The sequence below is a fragment of the Schistocerca gregaria genome, chromosome 5, assembly GCF_023897955.1.
Source record: "Schistocerca gregaria isolate iqSchGreg1 chromosome 5, iqSchGreg1.2, whole genome shotgun sequence".
Lineage (NCBI taxonomy): Eukaryota > Metazoa > Arthropoda > Insecta > Orthoptera > Acrididae > Schistocerca > Schistocerca gregaria.
Window position 1 is genome coordinate 375,500,891 of NC_064924.1, and position 27,492 is coordinate 375,528,382.

General features: G+C 42.6%; 1 protein-coding gene and 1 pseudogene across 3 annotated transcripts in view; both read left to right on the top strand.

Annotated features, from left to right (window-relative positions):
• The window catches only part of LOC126272536 (uncharacterized), a 431,400-nt gene that overhangs the window by 107,580 nt on the left and 296,328 nt on the right, over positions 1 to 27,492 (top strand). The gene's annotated exons all lie outside the window — the stretch shown is intronic.
• On the top strand, positions 18,734 to 18,851 carry LOC126274451 (5S ribosomal RNA; annotated as a pseudogene).

The following is a 27,492-nucleotide window of genomic DNA, read 5'->3' on the forward strand; positions in this document are numbered from 1 at the left end:
TTTTCACGCATCAGTTTTTGTCTTTCGGAGGACGAGTTATTGTACCGGTGCTTGGGAGGAAACACACAAAATTCAAATAAAAGTTTGAACGCGTGTGTTTGGAAGTTAGCCCCCATGTATTTTCATTCTGGTGCGAAGACTGGAGATTGCGACTTTCCTCGCAGTGAGCAGCTTCTACGATGGGTATTCAGCAGTTATGAAGACCATGACAACGATGGACGTCACCCGGAGACTCTGTTCGACGCAGTTCGCCAAGCATTCGGACGACCACCGGATCCAAGCGGCCGAAAGCCGCTTGTCGCTGGCCGTACGAGCGGCTCTCGAGCAGCGCAGGATGGCCCAGATCGAGCAGAACGCCCTCTGTGAGGAAGAGGAAGGACTAATTTATGGACCCGGAATAGCAGATCGAACGCACGTTGCGTAATATTAAATTTATATGTAGTCAAAACTTCAAACGTGTTTTTCTCGAAATGACCTTTTTTTTATTACGCGGTATGGTAACTTCAGATCTACTGAACCGATTTGTTTCCGACGAAGCCAACTAAATTATCTAGGAGCTGTACCACTTGGCCGACGAAGTAGAAAAATCGATGAAAAAATCCTATTTTTTTCAAATGGCCGCCATTTTGTTTTATGTAGTCCAAATAACTTAAGCGAGGTACAACTCCTAAAGAATCTTATATACTTCGCTAACGTTAACTCAGTTTTAATTTCAGACGAGCCGGCTGACCTGTGACATACCGCGTGCGGAGGTCTACATCGAAATTTTGTTTCGTTTCGACGGCACTTCCGCCTTTACTCTTCGACATTTCAAGTCGAAAGAATTCCAGTTTGTAGAGAAAATATCAATAAACATTTTGACCAAATTTGGCATTGATGTCTATAACACATCCCGAAAAAAATTCTTAAAGAACATGCTTTTTTCGGGCCAAAGATCTTCCCTTAAGTTCGTAGCAATTTACAAAAACTTTAATGAACACAACACAGATACATACCAGAGACTTTCGTCATGAATAATGTCTTGTCCTTCACTAAGTACAGCCGGTCGGTGTGACCGAGCGGTTCCAGGCGCTTCAGTCTGGAACCGCGGGACCGCTACGGTCGCAGGTTCGAATCCTGCCCCGGGCATGGATGTTTGTGATGTCCTTAAGTTAGTTAGGTTTAAGTAGTTCTAATTTCTAGGGGACTGATGACCTCAGATGTTAAGTCCCATAGTGCTCAGAGCCATTTGAACCATTGAACCACTAAGTACACCAGTATGCCAACTGGAATAACTTTTCGATCTCGCGGTTGTAGAAATAAAGTGGATTTTTGGCGAAGAACGCGTCAAGCCATTTTTGGAGTGTATTTGCATCCGGTAAGCAAGTTCCTTGATGGTTGCCGGACAGAGAGCGGAAAATGTGGAAATCTAAGGGTGCAAGGTCAGGAGAACAAGGTGGTGCGGAATGAAATCCCAACCCAACTCCTGTGAAGGTTGTTTTGTCAGTCTAGCAGAATCCGGGCAGGCGTTACCTTGGAGTTATATCACTTCAAGCGGTATTCCTGCTCGTTGTTCTAGGATTTTGTAACACGTCTCAATTGTTGACAATAAACGTCAGCAGTGATGGTTACTCCTCAGGGAATCAATTCGTAGTGGTGCACTGTTCGACCAGACGCGTAACATCACCTTTTGTGGGTGCGACCAGGCCTTTGTACGGGGACTTGCTGCTTTGTTCGAGTTGAACCATTCCTCTGTTTTCCTTATGTTAGCGTAAAGACACAAGTTCTCGTCACAAATAACGATAAAGGATAGGAATCGTCGGTATCGTTCACGAACCAATTGATGATGAGCAAGCAGAGATGCACATGTGGTCACCCGGTGTTTTTTTTTTAAATTTTGGCTTAGAGCATGCGGTACCCATACACTCGATCTTTGAAGTTGCCCCGCTGCATGAAAATGTCGCACGACGGTGGGATGGTCACTTTTCATCGCATTTGCCAGTTATCGAGTACAATGAAATGGATCATTGTGGATTAATGCTTTTAAACTATCTTCATCAAAGCCCGAACGTCTTGTTTGACGTGGAGAGTCACCAACGACAAAACGAGAAAACCATTTTCTTGCCGTGCTCTGACCAGTGACATTATCCTCATACACGTCGCAAATGTTTCTGGCTGTATCCGCTATTGTCGCCCCTCCACTGAACTCCAACAGAAGAATATGTTCCGATTTCTCGACTTAGCACTCCATTTTCTACTGTCCACAGCTTCACTCAGCATCTCCAATTGACAAAATCACAACATGTAAACTAAAACAGCAACAGTGTACTACACATAAAAAGTGACAGTCGATAAATGAAACCATAGCAACAGTATAAGCAACATGCAGAACAAAAACGCTACGAACTTGTGCACCAACCTAATGGAGTATGTTGGTACCCAAATAGAACCATATTTCAGTAGTATTATTAAAGTACATTTTTCTGCGTTATTAGGAATATGAATGCAAAGTACATTTTTCTGCGTTATTAGGAATATGGATGCGAATTTTTTCATTATAACATCTGAAATTACATTCCCAATGAGTTACGAAATAAAGCTAAAACATTAATAAAATAATTAATTCACTCTCCCATAATGTTAAGTTACAACTGAAAATTAAATATCTGAAACAGGAAAAAACCACGATGATTGACAAAACCTTGCTGAATATCGACAAAAAGGCAGAATTAATAGCACCCGAGGTAATTAAACAGGACAAACTTTTATGAAGTCTTATTCAATTTCGATGCCATCTACAACACCTTGTACGCTTATAAAACTTTACAGGTGGCCACATTTAATGGATTTACTACATTATTCTTATGAGAGTATTGATTGGCGTAGACGAAGCTCAACAAAGGTATAGTGTAGAGTAGGGCCAATGTACGACTACATGAATGTGGCAAAACCACCCAGAACCATCCCAATGTGCCCCGTCAAAACTACTTTTAACAGAACCACACCAAAGAAATCCTTGTCTCTTCACTTTACGACATTATTGTTTAGCTTGCCAAATGGAATGCAAAATTCGTATTTCTGTGATAGCATGTGGTGCTCTGTTGCACCCACAGATTGTAAGAAGTTTCCAGTACTGGAAAGCGTATTTTTCCGACCTCGAAATTTCACACAGTCCTCCCTTTATCTAGCGCAGAAAATAGGGTTTTCTTTTTTCGACTGATGTAATTGAAAACAAGTATAGACGTACACACCTACAGTACACTGGGTGGTTATAATTAAAGTGGAGCTACTCAGATATGTCTATTGTAGGCTGTACTCATCTAATGGCGGGGAAACTTGGTAGATATTGTAATGCGAGACCAATTTATACTGGAAAAAAATTAGTTCAAAGTTTATCAGCCTGGTTCAAATCTGGCGCTGTGGATGCAAGAGAGACGCATAGAAATGTTTCCACATGTAACGGATTAGGAACGGCACGTGAACGGAAAAGGTCAAACAAGTGAGAAAGGCAAATTGTTAATAATGTAATTAACTCCCTCTTACACATTTAGTTCCATATGAGCAATGGAGAAGTCGACGAGATGCTGCATCCGTAAAACGATGTGATGAACAGTTGCTCGCTTCAGTTCCGGCAGATTGTGAGCAACATACTCCTGTATACTGGACTTCAGACCAAGCGTGTCCCTGGCAAACGCGCTTTTTAGGTATCCTACAACAAAAAGCCACGTGGATTCAGATTAGGCTATCTTGCAGACCATGCATCTCGGAAACCTATAAAGATGGCACGTTCTTGGAAGGTTACATTAAAAATATCGATCACTGGGCGAGCGACATGACGTGTTAACCCATCCTACATGAAAAAAATGGTTTCCACACAGTTGCACTCTTCCAAAGCGGGAATCACACGTTATAAAAGAGTCTCGATAACGCGCAGAAATTGCAGTAAACCGGACAGGCTCCGTGGATGTGTTCTCTTTAGACAATAACGAACCGAGAATAAACGTGCTTGTGAATCCACGCCACACCGTCACATAGGGCGAGTGCTGTGGCTGTTCGTGCACAATGTGCGGTTTAAAAGTACCACATATTCGTCTGCTCTGTACATTCATTGCACCCTGTAGTGTAAAATGTGCACGTCACTGCATAGTCTACTAAGTGTACAAATGTCATCAACTTCGATTCGTGCCAGGAACCACCCCCACCTCCCACTCCCGCCCTCCACTGTTATGCCGGAGCCAAGGTAGCCCCTGAGGGCCGGCAAACCATATTACACCACAGAGGGTGGGATTGTGTATATCCAAGGCGTACCAAAAGCACCATGGTAAACACCCGCTGTTTACATACAAGGTAATGGAAACAGACATTCCGAGCACTACTTCCTGCCCGAGAGCTCGAGCCACGGCTTGCAGGAAGTATCACTACGCCAAAACCTGATTGGCTGGAGACAGTGCAGTTCACTTCGGATGCCGACTTAGTGGACTTCGACCGTTGAAGATTACGTCTTCGTCTCTGAATTGGACTTTGACTAGTGCGTGTGTATGTTACCACGAACCTTTGTGGTAATTTAGAAGTGAACATTTGTTTGCCTCAGTTAGGAGACTTTTACTGGCATCGTTATTGTTACCTTAATTTTTGTTGTTCATTCGTCTACCTTGTAAACGTATATAAATATACATAAATAAAAGTTGTGTTTGTGAAAAATAGCGAACTGTCAGTCACTACATCCGCCACCTTGTGAACGCCTATGGCGACAGCTCATCCCCGATCTGCGGGGACGGCGCTGGGTCGCTTCAAGTGTCTCTCCCGGCTGCTGAACCGACCGTTAACTTGAATCTAAATCTGCATAAATAATCCTCAAGCCACTGCACGGTGCGTGGCGGAGAGTACCCTGCACCACTACTAATTACTTTGTTTCCTGTGCCACCCGCAGACAGAGAGACGGAAAAACGACTACTATATACCTCCGTATGAGCCCTAATTTCTCGTATCTTATATTCGTGATCCTTACGCGAAATATATGTCGGGAGCTGTAAGACGTTCTATAGTCACCTTCATACGCCGGTTCTACAAATTTTCTCAATGGTGTTCCACGAAGAGAACGTCGCCCTCCCTCCAGGGGTTCCCATTTGAGTTCGCGAAGCATCTTCGTAACAATCATCTTGGTATTGAAGCTCTTTTTTCCGTGTTTGCTTTAACAATATATATGTTTTTGGATAGGGTCCGCCTTTAGCAAAACACAGTTTTGTTTTTTAACCCAAACATGTTTCACTGCAGTTGCAGCATCCTCAGTGGGCTTTTATTTTCCATCTGTTAAAGATAAAGAACGTTCTTTGTTGTTTTGTACACATGTAGCTATTAGTTTTTTTTATAAAAAATGTAATTATAGATATTTGAAAAAACACATAAATTATGAAAATCCATACCTTTTTACCACATGGTGTGGTTTTTCTGACGTCTTGTGTTTCTACAATGACCGACAGTTTGTCATCTGCAACCACTTATACCTTAAAGTAGATAAATTGTTTAAGCCAAAATTACGATTTGAAGAACTATGTTATTATTATGCCTGAAATTATTTAATTCTATGTGTTTGTGTGTGTGTGTGTGTGAGTGTCTATTTACATGGTGTTTCACTTACTCTTTTTTCGTCTTCATCTCTGTCAAACACTGAATATTGAGTTGCCACTGCCACTGTCACTGTCACTCACTGTTTCACTGTTTATCAGCTATAAAAACAAAACATGGCTGGCAGTGGAACAGCTGGAGGTGTAAAAACAAGATGGCTGACAGTGGAACAGTTGAAGGTGTTCCTGGCGGCTGTTTTGAACCTTTCAGAGGTGACTGAGATATTTTTACTTTATTATTATTTTTTTTAGTGTGTGTTTGTGTGTGTGTGTGTGTGTGTGTGTGTGTGTGTGTGTGTGTGTGTGTGTAAAACGGGGAGACAGAGAGAGAAAGAGAGGGAGAGAGAAAGGGAGGGAGAGAGAGATTTTAGGTGTCAGGATCTTTTTTTTTTTTTTTTTGGTGGTTGGGGGAGGGGGGTTAAGATCTCTATAGGTTGGTTTTGTCTGTTAATTCTTTGAGGGCAGAGAACAGAGTGCCATTGCAGAGAGCTGTGTATTCATTTATTATTTGTTTTCCTTCTACTATGGCTTTTTGTATCTGGTAATTTTCTTCGATTATCAGTTTCTGTGAGGGGCTGTTGCTGCATTTGAGAATTTTCAAATCCGTGTTGATGTTTGTTGGGCTATGTTTCTTGTCCATGAGGTGTTCAGCAAATGTGGAATGACAGCTGTTACTTTTTAATGCTCTTTTGTGTTCAGTATATCTGGTATTAAAGTTTCTGGTTGTCTGTCCTATATAAACAATACCGGATAATATATTGGTACCGTTATGTAGATGACATCATATGCCTTATAGATGAAACACCAAGTCGCATCCAACAACTCCACAGTGATATAAACAAAGTACACCCAAAAATAAAATTCACCATAGAAACAGAACATGACAAAAGGCTAAACTTCCTTGACCTCACAATATACAGACACAACAATCAACACCAATTCTCCATATTCAGGAAAGCGAGCACCACTAGCACAACCATTCACAAAGACTCTAATCATCCGATTACACACAAACTAGCCAGCTTCCAATACATGCTACACAGACTAAACAAAACCCCACTCACTGATAACAACTACAAGAATGAATTGCAGACAATCAGACAAATAGCAGTGGAGAATGGATATGACACAAACACTATAGATAAACTAAACCACAAAATTAAAGCAAAACTAAAAAGGACACCCAACATACAAAGTCAAAAACAAAAGCCTCAACCTACAAACACACATGAACAGGAAACACCCACAATGACAAACAGATGGTTCACTCTCACCTATAACAACAAAACAGTACACAGAATAGGCAACATACTCAAAAAACAAGGGATAAAAATAGCCTACAGGACAGACAACTCAACACAGAAAAAACTAAGGACAACCAACACAAGCACAGACAAACACAACACATCTGGTATTTACCAATTAACATGCCAGGATTGCAAAGCAGTTTATATAGGACAGACAACCAGAAACTTTAATACCAGATATACTGAACACAAAAGAGCATTAAAAAGTAACAGCTGTCATTCCACATTTGCTGAACACCTCATGGACAAGAAACATAGCCCAACAAACATCAACACGGATTTGAAAATTCTCAAATGCAGCAACAGCCCCTCACAGAAACTGATAATCGAAGAAAATTACCAGATACAAAAAGCCATAGTAGAAGGCAAACAAATAATAAATGAATACACAGCTCTCTGCAATGGCACTCTGTTCTCTGCCCTCAAAGAATTAACAGACAAAACCAACCTATAGAGATCTTAACCCCCCTCCCCCAACCACCAAAAAAAAAAAAAAAAAAAAGATCCTGACACCTAAAATCTCTCTCTCCCTCCCTTTCTCTCTCCCTCTCTTTCTCTCTCTGTCTCCCCCTTTTACACACACACACACACACACACACACACACACACACACACACACACAAACACACACTAAAAAAAAAATAATAAAAAAGTAAAAATATCTCAGTCACCTCTGAAAGGTTCAAAACAGCCGCCAGGAACACCTTCAACTGTTCCACTGTCAGCCATCTTGTTTTTACACCTCCAGCTGTTCCACTGCCAGCCATGTTTTGTTTTTATAGCTGATAAACAGTGAAACAGTGAGTGACAGTGACAGTGGCAGTGGCAACTCAATATTCAGTGTTTGACAGAGATGAAGACGAAAAAAGAGTAAGTGAAACACCATGTAAATAGACACTCACACACACACACACAAACACATAGAATTAAATAATTTCAGGCATAATAATAACATAGTTCTTCAAATCGTAATTTTGGCTTAAACAATTTATCTACTTTAAGGTATAAGTGGCTGCAGATGACAAACTGTCGGTCATTGTAGAAACACAAGACGTCAGAAAAACCACACCATGTGGTAAAAAGGTATGGATTTTCATAATTTATGTGTTTTTTCAAATATCTATAATTACATTTTTTATAAAAAAAACTAATAGCTACATGTGTACAAAACAACAAAGAACGTTCTTTATCTTTAACAGATGGAAAATAAAAGCCCACTGAGGACGCTGCAACTGCAGTGAAACATATTTGGGTTAAAAAACAAAACTGTGTTTTGCTATAGGCGGACCCTATCCAAAAACATATATATCTCCGTAACACTTTAGTAGCCAGTATCTGAGTTACTTCAATGACCTCCTTTAATACGATCTGGTGCGGATCCAAAACACTTGAGCAGACTCAAGAATAGGTCGTACTAGCATCCTATATGCGGTTTTCTTTTCCGATGGTCCACACTTTCCTCAAATTCTTCCAATAAAACGAAGTCGACCTTCCGCCTTCCCTACCAGAATCCTCACCTGCACGTTGCATTTTATATCGCTTTGCGTCTTTACGCCCAGACACTTAAACGACGTGACTGTGTCTAGCAGGTTACTATTTATGCTATATCCAAACATTATGGGCTTGGTTATGCTACTCACCCGCATTTACTTACAGTTTTCTACATTCATCACACCAACTAGAAATTTTGTCTAAGTCATCTTGTGTCATCCTACAGTCACTTAACTTCGACACCTTGCCGTGTACCACAGCATCATCAGCAAAGAACTATATTTTGCTGCCCGCCCTGCCCGCCAGATCGTTTATGTATAAAAAAAAAAAAATGACAGCGGTCCTGTCACACAACCCTGGGGCCTCCCGGCGTTACCCTTGTCTCTGATGAATACTCACCGTCGAGGACAACATACTAGGTTCTGTTACTTAAGAAGTCTGATCCACTCTCACATATCTGGGAACCTATTCGGTATGCTCATATCTTAGTTAACAATCTGCAATGGGGCACCGTGTCAAATGCTTTTCGGAAGTATAGAAATATGGGACCTGCCTGTTGCCCTTCATCCACAGTTCCCATTTTGTCACGAGCGATGCTTTCTGAAACCGTGCTGTTTCGTGCACGTAAGCTTTTCGGTCTCTAGGAAATGTATTATATTCGAAATCGGAATATGTTCTAGAATTCTGCAGCAACTGATGTTAAATATATTTGTCTGTAATTCTGGGGGTCCGTTATTTTATCCTTCTTATATACAGGAGACACCTGCACTTTTTTCCAGTCGCTTGAGACTTTGCGCTGGGGAGAGATTAGCAATGAGCGCTAGCTAAGCAACAGGCCAAACCGAATTGGGACTCCATCTGGACCTGGAGGCAACTCTTTTAGTTGTTTCTTTACCCCAGGGGTGTTTATTACTATGTCGGGCGCACGGGATTCTGTGCGATGGCCAAACGTCGGTATTTTTGTACGATTCTCCTGCATTACATCCTCTCCTCAGCGTCATCCGTTCAAATAACTGTTCCTACCGGTACTGGAATACATAACCCCCGTAAATCTTGGGGTTAATGTTAACACAACTGTCGTTTCTTTCCCTCCTCTCAAATAAGCAGCTTCTTACCTCCAGAGAAATTCTCCTGTCACCATGAAAGTTCTAGCGTCGGATTTCTCGTACTGCAGGTGTTTGACCCGAAAGCTGCCCAATGCATATAGTGCGACAGGCTAGAAAAAGTTAGGAAAATATTTAACCTAATTTATCTATACGGTATTCTTAAGCAAAATGAAAGTTGAAGCAAACTTTCTAGGTGCTTCAGTCTGGAACCGCGCGATCGTTACGGTTGCTGGTTCGAATCCTGCCTCGGGCGTGGATGTGTGTGTTGTCCTTAGGTTAGTTAGGTTTAAGTAGTTCTAAGTTCTAGGGGACTGATGACCTCAGATGTTAAGACCCATAGTGCTCACAGTCATTTGAACCATTTGAATCAAACTTTTCATTGTGGAAGTCACTAATATGCATTGCCAAATTATCATTCGAAATAGCCCTGTTACCCAGGTACCTCTCCTGGCTCCTGAACTGAGATGAAACTGAAAAGTCGGTCACATACGAGTGAGACTCGTACACCGAGGGTTTCGTGCATATTTCGTTATGGATATAGACAGTTCATCTGTTCAAGGAATCTCGAATCTCGATGACATTTGCCTGTTATCGGGACTGATACTGGTAATATATCGATCACAAGGATTCCAAGACTTTCGAGAATCTTTTAATTTCAAGTTTGACTTCGGATTACAAATGACAAATGAAATTTTTTTGTATGACATTTTTACAAATTCACAATTTTCGGGTTCTTTTTTCTTTATTTGTACACTGAAACCTTGTTTCTACCAAAATTTCTTGTTTCTAGACCAACGGAAAGCACCCTATGGGTTTTGATAAGAGAGTTTGCGAGTATCAAAGTATGTGACATAAATGGACACACCTTTTCATTACATTGACATAGAAACTTCAATTTTTTACACTATTAGGGGATTACAGATCTTAGTATGTGACAAATTTCGACTTTATACATCTACCAGTTCCTTAGACGAAGCGTTTTTAAAAGTTAGACAGACAGACAGTCCGACCGCCCCATAAGGGTTCAGTTTTTACCGACTGAGTTACGGAGACGTACAAGGTATTAAAGAGATAGACAAGTTAGCTTACTTCGTCCTGTAGCATGTTAAAACGGAGCGACAAGAAGGCAGCAGATAAAGTAACTACCATGTTTGCATGGTAAACAAGGAAAATTGTACATATTCCAAATGCTCTCGAGGGAAAACCTTACAGAGAGAGAAAAGGTGTTTTTATTTAGCCATGACAGCTCTAGAGATTAATTGCGAGGGACGCATGGACCGTAGCGCTTTCCATCTTGTCGGTAACAGGTATGTGGGCAGGTCGTAGTGTAGAGCCCAGGCGTTCGTGACCTCGTCTCTGGCGTCCGCGAATAAACTGGGACCATACTCCTGGATTTGAAATCGGAGATCACTTGTTTTTTCTTTGCTGTTCTCAATCTCCGCTCCTCTGTTATGCACGAGTGTCCGGACAATAGCCGATGCCGCTGGCAGCCTTTACATACGGCCACAATGTCTTGAGGATTTGCGAGAGATATTTCAGTAAAATACCGCTACGAGTGTGAAGACTTTACGAATTACCCTTACGCCAGGCAAACGCGTTTCATTCGGCGTTTCTCTATCTACAGTCTTATGCTTTGTTGTACAGCTGTCGTGAGCAGTCGCTGCTTCTTTAAAAGTTTCTTCAGAGACAGTATACTGCAGAGAGTCCCTCCAATCACGAACTGTTGTACGAGGTGCATAAACTATCAGTGCGGGGTCAACCAATTTTTTAAAATTAGAGCTACAGTCGTTTTAAGTACTCCAGTCCAGAGCAAAATATTTCAGTTTCTCCATGGAGGTATGACCCTAGTGTTTCTGCTCCTAGTTTGCTGAAGATATAAATCTTTTTACTAATCCTAGCTGGTCTTTGCACTGCAGTAATCTATCTTGCTGTAACTGGCTCATGATCACTGGTACCAGATGCAAGGACATGCTCAAAGAGGCCTGGTCTATTTTCTGCCACGAGATCTAAAATATTTATACCATCAGTTAGCCTCTGAACTACTTGTTCTAAGTAGCAGTGGGAGAAAGCACTTGCAATCATTTTGCGGGATGTCACGTCACGTGCACGAAGTGCAAAACCGTAATTACCCCAATCGATTCTTGATTGGTACTGCGTCTTGCTCAAACATTCTCACTTTCTGTTTCAATTTCTATCTCGATAGTTTTCAGTTTCTTATCTTTCGTAATAAATACACCGCGCCCAATTCACGTTAGTCTGTTCTTTCGATATTACAGATCGATTTATATCGAAACTATTTATGTAGTCGTCCAATGTTAAACCGCACTGTGTACATACCCTCAGATATTTAATGGATGATATTGATTCCAGTGATTGGGTAAATTATATGAGTCCATGGTGTCTGTTCCTTCGGACATGTCCGAAAGCATAGACACCATGCGAAATCTGCAGCTGGTTTCCTGTGGCCCGTCACGAATTCCTTTCCTGTGTCAGCCTTTTGATCTCAGAGTAGCACTTACAACCTACACCCTCAATTATTTGCTAGATGTTTTACAATCTGTGTTCTCCTGTATAGTTTTTACTCTGTACAGCTGTCTCTCGTACCTTAGAAGTTATTCCCTGACGCCTTAATACCTTTTATTATGCTGACCCTTCTTCTAGTCAGTGTATTGCACATGTTCCTTTCGTTGTCAATTTTATGGAGAAACTCTGTTCTTTTATTGTTCCCTCATGGTTCTTGTACGTTTATATATCACTTTGTCTTTCCATACAGATTACTGCTATTTTTCTCAGAATTTAGTGTATCTTGCACCATTTTACGTTCTCGAACGCTTTTTTCCAGGTCGACGAATCCTATGACTGCGTCTTGATTTTTATCCAATCTTGCTTCCATTATCAAGCGCAACGTCTGAATTGCTTCTGGTGCCTTTTACTTTCCTACAGCCAAACTGATCGTCATCCAGCAAATCGCCAATTTTCTTTTCCATTCTTTGTATATTATTCTATTTGATTTTAAGTCTTCGAATGCTCATTTAAATTCTCATTCCAGTACCGTATCACCTATCTCTTCCCTATCGATTCCTGTTTCTTCTTCTGTCACATCATCGCATAAATCCTCCCCCTCGCAAAGGCCTTCAGTGTACTCTTTCCACCTGTCCATTTTCTCCTCTGCATTCAACGGTGGAATTCCCCATGCAATCTCGCTGTTGGGACTGTAAGGTGGGGCTACTGGTAACTTGTCTAGTTGAGCCACGCCGTTCCATTCTTCAGTGTTCTAAAAATGGTTCGAATGGCTCTGAGCACTATGGGACTTAACATCTGAGGTCATCAGTCCCCTAGAACTTAGAACTACTTAAAACTAACTAACCTAAGGACATCACACACATCCATGCCCGAGGCAGGATTCGAACCTGCGACCGTAGCGGTCGCGCGGTTCCAGACTGACGCGCCTAGAACCGCTCGGCCACACAGGCCGAACTTCAGTGATCTAAATAACTATATAACAAAACCACAGGAAGAATGATTATCCTGTGACCTATAGCCTTATCAAAGTAATTTTATGTGTAAAACTTTCCTCTATGCCATGAAATCGAATGATTGATAACTGTAATGGTAAATACGCATCTGATAGCTCCTATTTTGAATTACGATGGGACACATACCAAAGTTCATTCTAGATAACTTTCGACTTTTGTTTTTCGTGTTGCTGAGCAGCCAATACGTCCGTCTGCCACATAAAATGGCCGGGTAAGATCTCCGACAATGTCGAAAGATTTTTTCTTTTCTGGAGGAGTGGAGAAGTCTACACTTTGTTATGTGAGAACATATGCCGAATTGCTTCAAGGAGAAGTTACGACACAGATTTCATAAATTGAGAGAGTGCTTTACGCTTAACTACTGCCTGCCAATGAAGCTTGAAGTAGTTTTCAGTCGTCGTCGCTCTGTACCTTGGCTGTTGCGGAGACAATTTTTTGTCATTTGTCACATATAACCATTATCAATTATCACTGAGCTATCAATACATTATTCCAGGCAACATTTAACATTATGGTCTGGAGAGTACAGTATCAAAGATGGCACGTCTCAGCCATATACCACCCGCTACGTTGTCGTCTTCCTAAGGGGCAGTGAAATGGACGGCCTCCAAATAACATGTCTGGGACCAAGTACTGCTTGGTGGGAAGTTAATATTTCAAACTCAAATTCCTTTTTCCGACGAGCAAGCTGTATTTCTCAGCGCAGCGCATAAGATGCGATAAAATTGCCAGTGGACTGTTGCATTATTGGTGAGCAGAGAACGAAATGGCAGTCACTCGATCTGATGCGACGTTTGCTATCTGACAACCCGTCATATCCTGCCTACAGGAAGGCTACCCCTGTCTCCGAGGACCGTTACGTCACCGCGAGTCACGCCATGTCATGTCACGTTCGACAGTGCCTCCTCAGCTGTAGGAAGTGGAAACGTGCAACTGATTCTCAAAGCAGGTTGAGAACTGATGAAAAATTCAGCGGAATCACTTTTCATCGTGGACAGCGCCTGAAGATCTTGTCAGGCGCTTTGTGGTGGAAGATATCCTTGTATTGATCGAGGCGCTCTTCCGATAACTTCTGACAAATAAACTATGACAATAATTCGTCAAGATTTCTGCATTTTTCGGTGAGTGACGGTATCTGATGCTATATATATATATATATATATATATATATATATATATATATATATATATATATATATATATATATATATTACTGTGAAAGTCACTCAAGGAAGATTGCAGCTTAAAGCTTCACGTATGTCAAGCAAAATCTGACAAGAAAGGGAAAGTAAACCTGATGTACAGCAGTGAGTTACCTCAAGTAATTTAGGAGATTGACAGAAATCTAAATATTCATCTAGAAATTTTAACCCGTTGCTTTCGATTATCAGTCCTTATTTAACCTCTGCACTACGTCACTTTCTTACTACAGAGATACAAGTGCATTTGTGAGACTGAACTGAAAGTGAAAAGGAAGAATCGACCTCAACGTCTTCAGAAAGAGTATGCAACGAAGAAGTTAATTAAGACAGAGCAGTGAAAGTAGTTTCTGTACGGCTAGAAAAGTTAATTTGTAGGTGGGCAAGCGGTACAGCAAATGGGTTGCGGCACTTATTCCAGGCGTGAAATTTTTATTTCAACGAAACAGGTACCGCCTCGGTGGTCAATTTCTCTGAGAGTAACCATGGCCCCAGCTTAGAAAAATAATTCGGCAATCATTAGAAATAGATGTACCCAGTGGTGACAGCGATCTCTGCGCAGCATGCGTAAAGCAAAGTATAGGGCTATAGATAGAGAGATGATGAATGAAATGCGTTTGGATGTCGAAGGGGCACTGCGTGAGGCCTTCAACGGTTACCAGAACACACTATTATCGAAACACAGGTTATATAGGATGATTTTTTCCACCTTGTACGAAATCTTAGGGGTTAATCGAAGAGAAGATACGGAACAGAAAAGGACTAATGAACTTATGTCCGCATATGTATGGTTTCAATGCTAGAGGCCATTTATTCAATCATATATTGTTACAGAGACTGCGGTCTAATACGCCCTGTGCCACGCAGTCACAATTACAGTATGTGTTGAAAATGGTTTCCATGTGCCTCAACGCATGCGTGTACGAGCCGTAGCATGTTCTGTCAAACACGTTCAAGCCAAGCTGCATCCGAACAGAGTCAAAGGCAGCATGAATACGCTGCTCCAGTGTCTCCACATCTGGAATGAGCTCTGCATACACAATACTTTTGAGATGGCTCCATAACTAGATATTGCACGGGATGAGATGCAGCGAACGAGCAGGCCATGCAACTGGACTCACTCGTCCGATCCATCGACCAGAAAAGACACGACTGAGATGCGTCCGGACGTTAAAGACGAAGTGGGCTGGAGCACCGTCATGTAGCAGTCATATAACCCTTCGAATAATGAACTGTACTTCTTCCAGCAGGGGAGGCAGAGTCACCAGCAAGAAACGCCGATAGTTGCGCCTGTTAGACGGCGTGAAGGAAGACTGGTCTCAAAATAAAGTCGGCAATTATTCCGGCCCACACATTCCGGTTACGCCGATCCTGATGATTTGCTATTGTCTTACCATGGAGGTTCTTCATGTCATCCCACAGATGACTGTAATGAAAGTTGAAGATACCACTCCTCTTAAAGGTGGCCTCATCAGTGAATACGATGGAAGACGCAAATCGTGTTATAGTGGTTGCCTGGTGAAGAAACCAGCGACAAAACTGCTCCCGATGTGGAAAGTCTGACACGAGTAACCCCTGCACACGCTGTAAGTGATAAGGGTAGTAACAGTCGTCATGGAGAATGTTCCAAACTGCTGTGTAGCTTACCCTGCACTGGCGGACCAACTACCTGGTACTGACACGGCGTTCGCCTTCCAGAGTGTCGATCACACTTTCCTCCAAGTCTGGTGTTCGAATATTGCGGGTACGTTCTTCATGATTTCCTGCTTCCTGTAATGACCCTGTCTCAGACAAACGGTGAAGTAGCAAACATCGAATGCTGTAGTGGTTGTCAGTGGAGGTAGGTCTGATACAACCTTGCTGCCCGCCACCCGTTGCCATTTGCCTTTCCGGAAGTAAATACCACGTCAGCAAGCTCTCGATTCGAATACGAACCCGTGGTGTACAACAATGTATCACATCTACTACAAGATGAGTCGGCAAGGGAAGTGAATCGGACCCAACATTACCAACTACTATTGCAGGAGAGGGCGCTAGGGCATGACGTACGAGGAACAGTACCACCCTCTAGGAGGAAACCATGGATACTGTAACGGTGGCTGCATGGTACAGCGCGTATTAGACCGCTGTCCTTGTAACAAAGTATGATTGAATAAATTATCTCTAGCACGGAAACCGTGCATTTCGTGCCATAAGTCCATTAGACCTTTTTTTTCCGTATCCTCTCATCGATCAATCCATAGAGTTTGTACACGGTGGACAAAATTCACACTGTAAAAGCCAAAGAAATTCTGGTCCCTTGTAAAGCTTGTCAGTGACATCAAGGTTGGTGTGCAGGCGCTCATGCAGGGCCGAAGAAATGAAATTGAGAGTGGTAAAGCAAAAGCAGGAACGCTGCATTCTCTATTCAAATGTTTCTTTACGTAGGAAATTCAAGTTAAATTCTCACAACTGTAAAGATAAGTGATTGAGAATCTACGGGACTACCTCGAACAGGCTGCACACACCATGGATCCTGAACCAAAAAATCTAGCGCAGATGGCCAGGGCACTGGGGCCGTCATGGCTTCAAATCCCTGTCATCAACTTCCATCACCTCAGTGACACGAACCTCCACGTCTCGCAGCGGTTGACACTGCAGAAGGTGGTTATTCAGGCCTTCAACAGGTGCTCACGTTAATATGACTGGACAGTGTACAGATAACAGTGCACTGTACGCGGATATCTTTTTAGGGTCAGTGGCGTCGCGAAGCAGCTGAAATCGCTAAAATTTAAATAGGTCCAGGGCCCGATGGAATCCCTGTTGGATTCCGTACATAATCTGTGGCTGCGTTAGCCTCTCTTTTAACCATAGTACACTACTGGCCATTAAAATTGCTACGCCAAGAAGAAATAAACGGGTATTCATTGGACACATATTTTATACTGGAACTGACATTTTCACGCAATTTGGGTGCATAGATCCTGAGAAATCAGTACCCAGAACAACCACCTCTGGCCGTAATAACGGACTTGATACACCTGGGCATTGAGTCAAACAGGGCTTGGATGGCGCGTACAGGTACAGCTGCCCATGCAGCTTCAACACGATACCACAGTTCATCAAGAATAGTGACTGGCGTATTGTCACGAGCCAGTTGCTCGGTCACCATTGACCAGACGTTTTCGGTTGGTGAGAGATCTGAAGAATGTGCTGGCCAGGGCAGCAGTTGAACATTTTATGTATCCAGAAAGGCCCGTACAGGACCTGCAACATGCGGTCATGCATTATCTTGCTGAAATGTAGGGTTTCGAATGAAGGGTAGAGCCACGAGTCGTAACACATCTAAAATGTAGCGTCCACTGTTCAAAGTGCCGTCAATGCGAACAAGAGGTGACTGAGATGTGTACCCAATGGCGCCCCATACCATCACGCCGGGTGATACGCCATTATGGCTATGACGAATACACGCTTCCAATGTTCGTTCACCGCTATGTCGCCACACACGGATGGGACCATCATGATGCTGTAAACAAAACCTGGATTCATCTGAAAAAATGACGTTTTGACATTCATTCACCCAGGTTCGCCCCTGAGGACACAATCGCAGGCGCTCCTGTCTGTGATGCAGCGTCAAGGATAACCGCAGCCATGGTCTCCGAGCTGATAGTCCATGCTGCTGCAAACGTCGTCGTACTGTTCGTGGAGATGGTTGTTCTTGCAAACGTCCCCATCTGTTCACTCAGGGATCGAGACGTGGTTGCACGATCCGTTACAACCATGCGGATAAGATGCCTGTCATCTCGATAGCTAGTGATACGGGGCCGTTGGGATCCAGCACGGCGTTCCGTATTACCCTCCTGAACCCACCGATTCCATATTCTGCTATCAGTCATTGGATCTCGACCAACGAGAGCAGCAATGTCGCGATACGATAAACCGCAATCGCGATAGGCTACAATCCGACCTTTATCAAAGTCGGAAACGTGATGGTACGCATTTCTCCTCCTTGCACGAGGCATCACAACAACGTTTCACCAGGCAACGCCGGTCAACTGCTGTTTGTGTATGAGAAATCGGTTGGAAACTTTCCTCATGTCAGAACGTTGTAGGTGTAGCCACCGGCTCCAACCTTGTGTGAATGCTCTGAAAAGCTAATCATTTGCATATCACAGCATCTTTTTCCTGTCGGTTAAATTTCGCGTCTGTAGTACGTCATATTCGTGGTTTAGCAATTTTAATGGCCAGTAGTGTATTTCGTCGAACCATCGATCAACAGACTTTGTTCGGCCGCGGTGTCCGAGCGGTTCTAGGCGCTTCAGTCCGGAGCCACGCGGCTGCTACGGTCGCATGTTCGAATCCTGCCTCGGGCATGGATGTGTGTGATGTCCTTAGGTTATTTAGGTTTTAGTAGTTCTAAGTCTAAGGGACTGATGACCTCAGATGTTAATTCCCATAGTGCTCAGAGAAATTTGAACCATTTGAACAAACTGTGACGAGTAGTTGGATGATGCCAACAGCATTGCCGCAGTGGTAACACCGGTTCGCGTCAGATCACCGAAGTGAAGCGTTGTTGGGCTGGGCTAGCACTTGGATGGGTGACCATCCGGTCTGCCGAGCGCTGTTGGCAAACGGGGTGCACTCAGCCCGTGTGAGGCAAACTGAGGAGCTACCTGATTGAGAACTAATGGCTCCGGTCTTCTAATCTGACATACGGCTGGGAGAGCGGTGTGTTGACCACATGCCCCTCCATATCCGCATCCAGTGACGCCTGTGGCTGACGGTGACACGGCGGCCGGTCGGTACCGTTGGGCCTTCTAAGGCCTGTTCGGATGACAGTACCGATCACACCAGTGTACAAGAAGAACAGCATAAATGATCCACGAAACTTCTGTACAATATCCTTGACATTCATCTCTTGTATAATCTTAGAACATATTCTGATCTCAAATATAATGTATCTCGAATAGAATGACCTCCATGCCAGTCATAAAGAATTTCGGAAATATGATCAATCGAATTCCAACTTATGCTACTCTTTGTTTTCATAACATGAAATCGTCAGGGAGTTAGATCTATGTTTTATTTCCTAACTTCCGAAAAGCTTTTGATTTTATCACAGCAACGCATGTTATCGAATCGACGTTAGAGTAGCGTATCAGCTTAAGATTTGTGACTGCATTGAAGACTGCTTCGCATAGAACACGCTGTATGTTACTTCGGATGGAAGCAACTTCGGGTGTGCTCCGGGAAAGTCTTTTGAGACCTTTGTAGCTCATGTTGGGTATTAATAACTAACATACAATGTTCATAGAAACCTCAGACTTTTCGCATATGCAGGTGGTATCCATAATGATAGCTTGTCTTTAAAAATACTGCACAGATATTGTCAGACCTTGATAAGACTTCATAGTGGTGCAAAGTTCGCTAACTTATTAGAATTGGAGACAGGAGACGAGATACAGGCGAAAATAAATCGTGAGTCCTGCGTGGATAGACCAGCCGGTAGAGCACCTACCCGCGAAAGGTAAGGTCATAGTTTCGAGTCCCTGTCTGTCACACAGTTTTATACTGTCAGGAAGTTTGAGAACTTGCTTTAAATTTTCAGAAATGTAAAAACTGTGCAATTGACAAAGCGTATAAATGTAGTATTGTATGACTTCAATATCAGTGAGCTGCATCTGGAATCGATTAGCTCATACAAATAGCCTTGAGTAACAATTTTCGGGGATATTAAAAGGACTGATTTCAGCTGCAGTTATAGCAGGTGACATTATTCGGTCATAAGTGGGAAATGGGAAAGTGCAACCAGTTTACGAAGGAAATTACAAAACACTCGTGTGATCTGTCCTAGGATATTGCTCACGTTTGTGGGACCCGTACCAAATAGTCCTAACAGGGAATATTTTACGTATACAAAGAAGAGCAGCACGCATGGTCACAGGTTCGTTTGACCCGTTGAGGAGCCAATCACGAGAGCTCTGCTTGGCAGTGCTTACTCCCCAATAGTCAAGTCCGGCCGTGTTGCCTTTCAGTAGTAGCACATTTCTCGGTTACTTTTGGGAATAATTTTAACGCCAACGTTAACATACCCTGTATCACTTTCGGATGTCTTTACGAAGGAATGTCATTGTTGTGGTCTTTAGCCTGAAGACTGCTTCTATAAAACTCTCTTCGCTAGTCTATTCCTGTTCAAGCCTCATTATTTCCTAACAACTACTGCAGCCTACATCCACGACAACGTTATTACTATATTCAAATGGTTCAAATGGTTCTGAGCACTAAGGGACTTAACATCTAAGGTCATCAGTCCCCTAGAACTTAGAACTACTTAAACCTAACCAACCTAAGGACATCACACACATCCATGCCCGAGGCAGGATTCGAACCTGCAACCGTAGAAGTCGCGCGGTTCCGGACTGAAGCGCCTAGAACCGCTTAGCCACCGTGGCCGGGCCTATATTCATCTTGCGATCTCCCTCTACAGTTTTTACTGTCACCCTTCCCTCCAATACTAAGTCGACGATTCCTTAATCTCTCATAATGTGTCCTGTCAACTTATCTCTTCATTTAGTCGAGTTGTGCTACAAATTTCTTTTCTCTCCAATTCGATTCAGGCCCTCCTTATTGTTTAAGCGATCAACCAATCTAATCTTGATAATTCTTCTGTATCACCACATTTGAAAGGTTTTGTTCTCTTTTTGTCTGAACTGCTTATCGTTCACGTTTCAGTTCCGCACAACACTACACTCAAGACAAATATCTTCAGAAAACATTTCCTAACAAAGTTGTCTTCGATTTTCACAAATTTCTATTTTTGCGAAATGCTTATCTCGCTATTGTCAGTTTCCAATTTATATCTTCGCTATTTCGGCAATCCTGAATTGTTTTGTTGCCCGTATAGCAAAACTCATGTACTACTTTTAGTGTTCCATCTCCTAGTATAATTTTCACCGCATCTCACCATTTAATCTGATGACATTCCGTTACTCTTATTTTACTTTTGCTGACAGTCATTTTATAAAATCCTTTCAAGACGCTATCCATTCCGTTGAACTGCCTTCTCCAAATCGTTTGCTGTCTTTGACAGACTTACAATGCCACATACAAACTTCAGAAATTTTATTTTAATTCTTTATTTTTGAAAATATTGCTGTAGAAATTATTTACAATTAATTATGAAACACTCTAGATCGTAAAGCACGTGTATTGAACAGTGACCGGTTTCGATCATCAGATGATTATCTCCAGTCCTTGTACCATACTGACGGACAATGGGTGTGAATGGAGCAGGAACAGCTGAATCACGACGCTACTGCACACCCATCGTCCATCAATATAGTTGAAGATCTGAAGGTGATCATGTGATGATCGAAACCGGTTACCGTTTAATAAACGTGCCTTGCGATCTAGGCTGTTTTATGATTAATTTCAAATCATAATTCCTTCTTTAAGTTTTTCTTTGGTTTCCTACACAGCTTACTCAGTATACAATTGCACAACATCTGGAATAGGCTACAACCATGTCCCATTTCTATCTCTACAGATGGTTCTCTCTCATATCCTTCGATTCTTACAGCTCTAGTCAGATTTGTGCACAAGCTTCACTCCCTGATGCGTTCAGAATTTCAAAGAATATATGCCAGTCAACATTTTCGAAAGCTTCTTCCAAATATATAAAAGCTATAAACGTAGATTTGCATTTCCTTAACCTATTTTCCAAGCTAAGTCGTGCGGTCGTTTTTGACCGAAGTGCTCCAGATTTTTCCGGAACCCAAACTGATTTTTCTCGAGGTTGGCCTTTACCAGTTTCTCCATTCTTCTCTAAATAATTCATGTCAATATTTTGCAACCATGACTTATTGAACGGACATTATTCACAGCTGTCAGCACCTGCTCTATTTGGAGTTGGACTTGTTGCTTAGGTATGATTTTAATAAGTTAGCCACTCCATGGGAAATGATCATCGCAAACTGGGAAGATGAACTTAATACATTCACACCCGCACACCATGAGCATAAAAATAAAACGTTGTCCTGGCTACAGTGAGCTCTATTGATTAACAGTTACACCATCAGCCAAATATATGAGGAGCATTCAACACATTTTTCTCGGCCAGTTTTGGTTGAAAAAATGCGGAATTTGCTGTGGGATGCCGACCAGTGTGGCCGAGCGGTTCTAGGCGCTTCAGTCTGGAATCGCGCGACCGCTACGGTCGCAGGTTCGAATCCTGCCTCGGGCATGGATGTGTGTGATGTCGTTAGGTTAGTTAGGCTTAAGTAGTTCTAAGTTCTAGGGGACTAATAACCTCAGATGTTGAGTCCCATAGTGCTCAGAGCCACTTTTTTTGTTGTGGGACATCGTAGAATATTCCCACTTCACCCCCCCTCCCCCAATTCCCATTTCACCCCCCCCCCCCCCCAATAGTTTCATAAGGTTCCGACAGCTGGCGGCTCTAGACGTAGCCTTCAAAATGGCATCTGTAACGGAGGTGCATTCCAAGCAAAGAGCTGTCATTGAGGTTTTTTTTTTTTTGCGCAAAACCAGAGCTTCACAGGTATTCATAGGCGTCTGCAGAATATCTACGGAGAACCGGGAGTGAACAAAAGCACGGTGAGTCGTTGGACGAGACGTCTGTCATCATTGTAGCTAGGCTCAATACCATTTCCTCCCAATCCATCAGAAACAAACGCAAAATAATTTTATTTAAAAAAGGGGATAAAGTGCCACTAGAAGCCTTCCTAAAAGATAATTTCCATTCCTTCCGAACTGACTATGCGAATGTAGACGAGATGTGGCTCAAATTCAAAGATATAGTAGCAACAGCAATTGAGATATTCATACTCATAAACTGGTAAGAGATGGAACGGATCCCCCGTGGTACACAAAAAAGGTCCGAACGCTGTTGCAGAGGCAACGGAAAAAGCATGCGAAGTTCAGAAGAAAGCGAAATCCCGAAGATGGGCTAAAATTTACAGACGCGCGAAATTTGGCACGTACTTCGATGCGAGATGCCTTTAAAAGGTTCCACAACGAAACATTGTCTCGAAATTTGGTAGAAAATCCGAAGAAATTCTGGTCGTATGTAAAGTACACAAGCGGCAAGACGCAGTCAATACCTTCACTGCGCAGTGCCGATGGTACTGTTATCGACGACTGTGCCGCTAAAGCGGAGTTATTGAACGCAGTTTTCCGAAATTCCTTCACCAGGGAAGACGAATGGAATATTCCAGAATTTGAAACACGAACATCTGCTAGCATGAGTCTCTTAGAAGTAGATACCTTAGGGGTTGCGAAGCAACTGAAATCGCTTGATACGGGCAAGTTTTAGGTCCAGATTGTATACCGATTAGGTTCCTTTCAGATTACGCTGATACTATAGCTCCCTACTTAGCACTCATATACAACCGCTCACTCACCGATAGATCTGTACCTACAGATTGGAAAATTGCTCAGGTCGCACCAGTATTCAAGAAGGGTAGTAGGAGTAATCCATTTAACTACAGACCTATATCATTGACGTCGGTTTGCAGTAGGGTTTTGGAGCATATACTGTATTCAAACATTATGAATCACCTCGAAGGGAACGATCTATTGACACATAATCAGCATGGCTTCAGAAAACATCGCTCTTGTGCAACGCAGCTAGCTCTTTATTCGCACGAAGTAATGGCCGCTATCGACAGGGGATCTCAAGTTGATTCCGTATTTCTAGATTTCCGGAAAGCTTTTGACACCGTTCCTCACAAGCGACTTCTAATCAAGCTGCGGAGCTATGGGGTATCGTCTCAGTTGTGCGACTGGATTCGTGATTTCCTGTCAGGAAGGTCGCAGTTCGTAGTAATAGACGGCAAATCATCGAGTAAAACTGAAGTGATATCAGGTGTTCCCCAGGGAAGCGTCCTGGGACCTCTACTGTTCCTGATCTATATAAATGACCTGGGTGACAATCTGAGCAGTTCTCTTAGGTTGTTCGCAGATGATGCTGTAATTTACCTTATAGTAAGGTCATCCGAAGACCAGTATCAGTTGCAAAGCGATTTAGAAAAGATTGCTGTATGGTGTGTCAGGTGGTAGTTGACGCTAAATAACGAAAAGTGTGAGATGATCCACATGAGTTCCAAAAGAAATCCGTTGGAATTCGATTACTCGATAAATAGTACAATTCTCAAGGCTGTCAATTCAACTAAGTACCTGGGTGTTAAAATTACGAACAACTTCAGTTGGAAGGACCACATAGATAATATTGTCGGGAAGGCGAGCCAAAGGTTGCGTTTCACATGCAGGACACTTAGAAGATGCAACAAGTCCACTAAAGAGACAGCTTACACTACACTCGTTCGTCCTCTGTTAGAATATTTCTGCGCGATGTGGGATCCTTACCAGGTGGGATTGACGGAGGACATAGAAAGGGTGCAAAAAAGGGCAGCTCGTTTTGTATTATCACGTTATAGGGGAGAGAGTGTGGCAGATATGATACACGAGTTGGGATGGAAGTCATTACAGCATAGACGTTTTTCGTCGCGGCGAGACCTTCTTACGAAATTTCAGTTACCAACTTTCTCTTCCGAATGCGAAAATATTTTGTTGAGCCCAACCTATATAGGTAGGAATGATCATCAAAATAAAATAAGAGAAAGCAGAGCTCGAACAGAAAGGCTTAGGTGTTCGTTTTTCCCGCTCGCTGTTCGGGAGTGGAATAGTAGAGAGATAGTATGATTGTGGTTCGATGAACCCTCTGCCAAGCACTTAAATGTGAATTGCAGAGTAGTCATGTAGATGTAGATGTAGATCGCAACAAGGTTGCGCAAACTGTCCGATCTCCAGCGTACCGGCCAGCCGCACACACCTGTGACTCCTGCAATGTCAGAACGTTCGGACACTCATTCGAAGTGATCTATCCATCATAAAGAAACACCTCGCTGCAGCAACACCTGTCTTCCGAAGTCTACCAGTAGAGTGGTACCATGCGGGCACACAGGCCCTCGCAGTAAGAAGGCGTAACATCGTCGCATTGAACGGAGATTTTGTTGAGTAAATGGGATTTTGTTGCTAAAAGAGTGGGGAATAATATGGTATAGTGGAATATTGAATAAAACCTACCTGCTTTGATAAAAAAGAGTATTGCATTACTTAGTGGTCACCCTCGTATTTTCCCTCTGTCTGTCTGTCTGTCTGTCTGTCTCTCTCTCTCTCATTTCTCTCTCTCTCTCTCTCTCTCTCTCTCTCTCTGCGCAGAACACGCGCCTCACCCGCCTTCATAGCTGAATTGATCTCTGGTATTTGATGAGCATCTCCGAGATTACTGAATTAGCCGTAGACAATACGAGCTACTCTTCTTTCTCCCTTCTTTATTAATCCTATCTGATAATAGTGCCTAATTGACTAACAATAAAAACTTCCAAATGTCTTGACCACACTTTTTATTATTTCCAAAATCACCTTATGCGTTATTTTCAAAGGCCCCCAGCAATGGAGTGTGAAGCTTTTCCAGCCGCAGGTTCTAGCAAAACATCAGAGAAATCGGCAAACAAAGGTCAGCCGAAGAACATAAGACAGAAGCCAACAGGCAACATGTCAACAAGCGGCCACTTAAATCTCAATAAGTTTGTTCATTTAAAATCATTCGGTAATTATCTAGTTGATGACGAAGTAATTGCATTCAGGCTAACAACTAAAGATTAAGAGCTATGACCGTCTAGTTCTTACCAATACCATATCCTGTACTCCACTTGAAGCGTTTGAAATTAAAATTATTACTAGACAATAGTTTCAACCCAATAATACTTCGCACTCCCGCTCGTCAGTTCCTTTACAAACTTAGAGAGACCTTCATTACGGCCTGCCGCACACACCTGTGACTCCTGCAGTGCTGGAACGTGCGGACACTCTTATTCGAGGTGATCGACCCATCACAAAGCAACACCTCGCTGCACAACTGCACGTCTCTGTTCGTTGTGCTGACACACTCGTCCACCATTTGGGGCACTCGAAGGTGTGTGCCCGATGGGTTCTTCGCAGCCTAATTGAAGACCATAAAGAACAATAAAGGACTATCTGTGTGGAACTGCTTACGTGTTACGAGGCTGATCATAAATTTTTTTTGTCGAACATCGCCACAGTCGACGACACATGGGTTCATCAATTTGAACCAGCAACAAAACAGAAATCCATGGAGTGATACCACAACACCTCTCACCGAGTGAGGTGGCGCAGTGGTTAGACACTGGACTCGCATTCGGGAGGACGACGGTTCAATCCCGCTCCCGCCATCTTGATTTAAGTTTTCCGCGATTTCCCTAAATCGCTCCAGGCAAATGCCGGGATGGTTCCTTTCCAAGAGCACGGGCGACTTCCATCCCCGTCCTTCTCTAATCCGATGAGATCTATGACCCCGCTGTCTGGTCTCCTTCCCCAACCAACCCAACCCCCACAACACCTCTTGTCCGAAGAAAAAGTTCAAAGTCACACCCTAAGCCGGTACATCTCGCAAGCCATTTTGTTATTATTATTGTTATTGCGTAAGAGCCGTTTAGGACTAAGCAAACTACTTAGAGATGGGCATTTGCCTTCCTTTGTGTCCACATTCTTACAGTCTCTTCCTTGGTCTTGTTTTCTCTCTTCAGGTTACGTTGTTCCAGTCGTTTTCTTTGGTTCTCTTCTTGGTCAGTGTAGTATTTGCTATTTTGGATCAGAAAATTTCACGGATTTGGACAACTTACGGAGTAGTTTATGCTGATTTCAGATCAGTTTTCATCTCGCCAACCCATTTCATCTTATGCATTTTAGCTTTGCTCCTATTGTCAAAAATCAAATATTTTTTGTAAGTCTGTATCGGTTCATTCTTTTAATATGTCCATAGAATCATAACCTGCGTTACGTCAATAAGGATATTCGTGCAAATTATTGTTTGATTTCCCAACTGCTTCTGAGTCAGTAATCTCCGTCTACAAATTTTGGATCTAGAATTTTTTTGCGATTTAAATATTTTCAGTGTCTGTTTTCTTGTTCAAAATAAGTCTTTCTGTTCCGTTGAGGAGTTCTGATTAAATTTAAATAGTTTCAGTGTCTGTTTTCTTGCTCAAAATAAGTGTTTCTGACCCACTGAAGAATTTTGGTTAAATTACTGCATTGCAATGTCTTAGTTTTATGTGCTTGGAGATACATTTCCCGTTGTAGATATTCTAGATAAGCCGGCATGCAGTTTTCGTCTTTTGCCATCGAATTTCGTTTGCTTTTGTTTCGATTCCATTTTTCTGCATGGTTTCAAC